The following is a 5686-nucleotide window of genomic DNA, read 5'->3' on the forward strand; positions in this document are numbered from 1 at the left end:
CTTTATAGCTTACAGTCACTTTAGTACTATTGTATCTTTGCCTGCCTGCCTGCCCACACAGGGGTATTAGTCTTCTATGTAAGCAATCCAAAAGCTTCCCCTTACTACAGAGATTGGGGAAGTTACTACAGAAAACTTTTGCATACTGTGTGTGAGTGTGTGCGCTCAAACACACACATATGTGTGCATGTGTTTGAATGCATGTCCATACTAACATGCAATAAAATGTGATTAGTCATGTAAACTAATTAAAGTGTGCTTTGTTAAATTCTGGATTTGGTTGACTCTTGTTCCTCAGCTACGCTGGTTTTGTTTTTAGATAGATTACTTTTTTCCTACCTCTATGCAGGGGGGTGGGATGTATGAGCTGGTGGAGTGGGGATGCTGCTCTGAATGTCAGATGCAAAGCACTTGGCTCTGATAGGCTAAGGGGACGTAAATACTCTGCCCATATAAACTGGCAACTGCTTCTCCTGTGCTTTATAACTGTCACAGAGAAGCAAAGAGAGAGGAGGTGAGGGAAAAAGAAGAGAAGAGGAAGGAGAAGGTGGAGCATTCTCACCAGTTGACTGTAAGTAACATGCTTTGTCTTTGCAGCTTCATGGCTACTAACTTTGAGTAGATAAATGCTTGAATTTGTGCAGTGTTTGTTAGTTAAACCTATGGCTCTGCTAATAACTTTCCAATATCAAACATGTTTTATTTAGAAGAGCATATTGGAGGCATAACTCCCTTTTTTGCTTTTATCAACTTTATCAACAGGAAACAGAACTGAGGGAATATATAGTACTATAGATAAAATAGTGCCAATAAGCCCATGGTATATATGCTGTAATAATAGGCAAACTTAAATATTACTAACTAGAAATAATTATTAACATAGATATACATAATTTTATTGAATATATTCCTTGTGTGCACATATATATGCATGATTTACTTATTTTCTTGTATTGATTTTTAAAGACAATGTAAATAAAAAATGAACTTAATGTCCTGTATGCAACCAGAAATAATTCTAATATAATGTCAGATGAATTTCATTAAAATAAAATGTAGATTTGTTAAAATCTTTGAGTTATAAAGCAGCTAGTTACCACTTAGTCCATGTGGAAAGAGCTACAATATAAATATTTGGTAGCGTAGTATAATTCTTCTCTAGTGCCACAGCCAAGAAAAGTAAAAACGAACAACAACCCCCCCCCGAACTTTAAAAAGCATAGTAATGGAATTGCTACCTGGAGACCTTGTGAATAATTTTACTCTTTTTGAAGTCAATAGAACTGCATTTTCACTATTGGAATAGGGTTGGGTCTAGGTAGTAACCATGTGGTAACACATGGACACAAATTTCTGTTGAATGATTAGAGACAGGTGAATGCAAGTAGAATACATATTTGGTAATAATGCATGTCTCCCTCCCAGGTTGAGTTTGTTAATGAAGTGATGAGTGACAAAGTATATCAGCTGCGCTTAAGGAAGTCAGGGTAGATAAGAGACAGAAGGGCTACTGGGCTGAACTTGGAAATGTAGGTAATCTTTAACCTCCACAGGCTTTCAGGGAGTTGTATTTACTTTCAAACAATATTTTTAAATTGTAGCTGAAAAAATTAAGCAGATCAACAAAGGAATGAAACGGTGTGCTGCTTGATCTGCTGATCTCAGAAACTACAAGAAAAAAACAAACCTTTTCTCTCAGGGCCTAGTACAGAAAAGTAGTGAACATCTCCCAAGAGGCAGGGTAGCCTCAACTGTCATATTAATTTGATAGGCATTGAGGGTCCTTAAGCATCTCTTGACAAGAGCTGAGCCCTTCACAGCATTGGGAAATCATCTGTAGTCCAACTGAAAAGAAGGCACTCTTTAACATCTTGGCAGAGGCCCAATTTCCCTTTGATATTTCTAGCCAGTTTCAGAAACTTGGATCCCAGATTTGCACAGCCTTGTGTATTCAGAAGTCCCATTGACTTGATGAATAGAAGTTCTGAGCACACAGAGAATTCAAAATTAAGCCCTTGAAAAGTGCAGGCCTTATAAATAAGTACTTTAATGATGGGGTGTTTACCTAAACTGAACCTGAAGGATGAACATTTTGAGGTATCCTGTTGCTGCTCAGAAACTCATATCCTTTATCTCTCATTACTCAAAAGAGTTTCTACCATTGTTGCATTCAGGGGCTTTTATATGTGAACTATCCAGTACTGCTGAAATAACTAAAAGGGAATGTGCATTCCCATGGTATTCACAATAGAGCTAATGCATCATAATGGAGAATTCAGTCATCGAGGTGTGGCAACATAGCAAGGCTATATATTTATTTGGATATTGTCACGCCTATTATCAATAGTTAAGGAGGAGACTCTGGAATAGACTCCCTCCAGATGTGGTGCAAGCACCTACTCTGGATTCTTTTAAGAAACGTTTGGATGCTTATCTTGCTGGGATCCTTTAACCCAGTTGACTTCCTGCCCTTAGGGCAAGGGGCTAGACTCGATCTTCTGAGGTCCCTTCCAGCCCTAATGTCTATGAAATCTTTAAGTAAAAATCATGTTGTCATCACAAAATAGTGCGACTTCCATAAGAACTAACATCAATGTGAGAGAAGAGTGGTGTATAAGTAGAAACCACTAACATATTCATGTTTAATTCTTGTGCATCTACAAACATATCTACACTGTGCAAGGCAGTGCTGGGAAAAGAAACCCCACATAGTTCTGCATATGCTAGCTATGGAACCAGAAGCAGTCCAGCCATGTTTATATGGTGTTGGATCCAGAAGAAGTAGCTCTGCTGAGATGAAGGGTGATGATGATTTATCTGGGTGTAGCACTGTAACTAATATGGTTATGCCACTTCCAGTTCAGGGGCTGACATGCACACAACTAACTTGCACTGGGTAGACATGCATACTTTTCAAAAAGATACAGAGCCACTCAGAACTTTTCAAGAAAAAAACCTTTTTTGGTAGAAAATGTCATTTCTCCTAAACTTTTCACAGAATGTTTTTTATTTTTGCCAAAAATGTTCAACTTTTTCCCTTGGAATGGAATGTTTTGCTTCAGATTCAGTCAGTCCAAGTCAACATATAGGAATCTTATGTCTTTGTTCTCCTTCATGGTTGGGCTTCCTGTCTCAACTGCCACTTTCATGATGCTCTGTAGTCTTCTCTGCAGTTTAGCTGACACCCTGCAGGAAGAGAGTCCTATGACATATCAGGTCACCAGAGGAATAGGGCATCTAGGAGAATGCAGGCACAAAACACTGGAATACTATCTCCCCATGAGGTACTACAATAGGCACATTTAAAGGTTGCATCTTAACATGTGTGTGTATGTTTAATTGAAATGCACAGCTTAACAGAGGTAGGAGTTTGGGTTTGGATTTAGTTCCAAAGTTCAAGGATGATTGGATCTAAAGTTCCAGCGCTAAAGGTGTCAGTGCTGGAAGAAATGTCCACCACACAACTAACAGATTAAACTGGAATGAGAATTAATTATATCATCCTCACCCTAATCCTGTAGAGGATAACAGAAGCATAAAGGTAGCTTTTAATAGACATTTCACATCTCAGAGAAAATCCTGATAATAGGAAACATTTATCCAACAGATGTCACTCATTGCTACCTATGCTAGTAAAAATACCCAGTGATGAGACAAATACAAGTACATTTTAGACTTGTGTTTATAATATGTAAGAGGCAGGGATTTCTTAGGGCAATATCTTTTATTGGATCAACTGCATAGTTAGGATACAGTTAGACATGCTTTGAATGCAAGACGTTCTTCATCAGGTCTGATCAGTAAAAGCTAGTACAGCATAGTAAAAAGCAGTTGGGAGAGGGGGTAGAGAAATTTCCAGGAGTAGCAGGCAAACAGTTAGCAGGAAAAAAAACGCTGATTACTGGGAGATCAAGGTACAGAGAGGAGGGTTATTCTCACCTTTCAACTATGGAAGAAACTCAGGAACCGGTAAGTTTATAATGTGCCAAAAAACCAATGTCCATATTAAGTCCTTGGTACTTAGTGTCCAGACATCTTACAAAATTTTGTTCCCAAGTTTGCCTTTAAAAGGCTTTATAGATTTCCCTTCAGCATGAGAATAGTGACATCAGAGAGGGAGTCACTGCTCTGTGAGAAATGTGCCCCTGACGGTGTTTGCGTGTCTGTCCTTTGTACTTTTTCTCTGTGAAAGGTCATTCTGGTACGTAGCTGCTGTTTAGTTCCATGCACCTAGTTCCCATGAGGGCATTTGGTGCATTGGATCAGGTATATCACATTTTGGGAAAGGCATATGAAGAAACGATGGAATCTGATAGTTCTTCTGATTAGTTCAAGTGTGGCCTGGTAGGTGACCACCAGAGCTGTGTGATCACAGGGGTGGGGGGTTGTTTTGTATTGTAGCAGGTTACTGTGGGGCATTTGGATAGCTTTTTCAGATATATGCATTTATAATAATTGTGAATAATAATTTACAATACTGTATGCATACACAATACAGCTTATTTTTATGCCGTTCAATTTGTATTTTGAAAGAGATCATGCGATGAACACTGAATTTGTGTGATATTGAACAAAAGGAGGAGTAAGAAAGCTGGTGACTGCTGAAATGTCCCACTATCTGTTCAGGCATTACAGTTCAGTGGGTGCATGAATATAGAATGAAGTGTTTTGCTGATTTGTCCAAGATGAACATTTTTCAATAATCTTTCTTTAGTTTACGGGACAACTTTTGCTCTGGCATTATAAAGACCATGACTGCCTAAGTAAAAGATTCTGTCTCAAGACCTCAACTAAGTACAAGCTACGCAAACAAGTTATATCTAAGTAAATTACATTGCTCTTTTAATAAGGTGATGCTAATGCTTCCTTAATACAATTAGACTCTTACACCATATGTACATGATTGTCAGAGGTCCAAGCATGGAGGTCTCTCATATTCATAAGAGGTACCTGTGTTTCACTAACCACACCCCCTCTGGACACTTGGGCTCAGAACAAACATTCGGGAGGTTAAATTGGGTTCAGTTTAAACTTAGCTGGTCCCAGTGCTGACCTCACACTTACAGATCCAGTCTCAGTGACTGGCAATCAATCTAAACCTGTAACTGAACAGAAGTTCACACATACAAACTGGTCTAAAAATTGCAGAACCCGGTTTAAGATAAACCTGGGTCTATGTCGTATCAGACTTACTCCAGTTTAGGTCAAACAGGTGCATGGAACTTCAGTACACTTCCCTTGCGCAGCCCCAGGGCTGGGAAAACCCAGTCACTTGCCCCAGGGCTGATCTTTTCACTCCTCCCCTCCCCCCACCCTGGTCTATTTATTGCCCCCTTGGTCCCTTGCTCTCCCCCCAGCCAGTGCTCTCAACCCTCATCCTGCAAGCTGCTCTAGATAAAGCTGCTTTTATCAGGATTTGCCACTGCTGGAGCTGAGTAAGTCCTGGTGTGGGGAGGACTGGGGGTGTAGGGGGAGAGACCCCACTCCACCCACGGGTTGCGCCTCCCTCTTCTTCATGGGTCATGCCTACCACCCCCCACCCACAGGTTACATCTCCCCCACCCCACCCTACCCATGGGTCCAACCTGCCTCCCTCACCCCACCCCACCCCATGCATGGGTTATGCCTGCCACCCCACCTCACCCACAGGTTGCAATTGCCCCCTCTACTCCTCATGGGTCACACC

At 40.5% G+C, this 5686-nt stretch overlaps 1 protein-coding gene across 3 annotated transcripts in view; it reads left to right on the forward strand.

Moving 5' to 3' along the window:
• Positions 1 to 472: 472 nt before the first annotated feature.
• Positions 473 to 5686, forward strand: part of LOC109300158 (aromatic-L-amino-acid decarboxylase-like) — a 103244-nt gene continuing 98030 nt past the window's right edge. For 2 of the 3 annotated variants that reach the window (XM_019520748.1, XM_019520756.1), the window contains exon 1: positions 473 to 571. The gene's annotated coding sequence lies outside the window, so the exon portion shown is untranslated. The remainder of the gene's footprint in view (positions 572 to 5686) is intronic. The other variant, XM_019520783.1, reaches the window with a different exon arrangement.

This window comes from Gavialis gangeticus, unplaced genomic scaffold, assembly GCF_001723915.1.
Source record: "Gavialis gangeticus isolate Ggan-Ray unplaced genomic scaffold, GavGan_comp1, whole genome shotgun sequence".
Classification (NCBI taxonomy): Eukaryota; Metazoa; Chordata; order Crocodylia; family Gavialidae; genus Gavialis; species Gavialis gangeticus.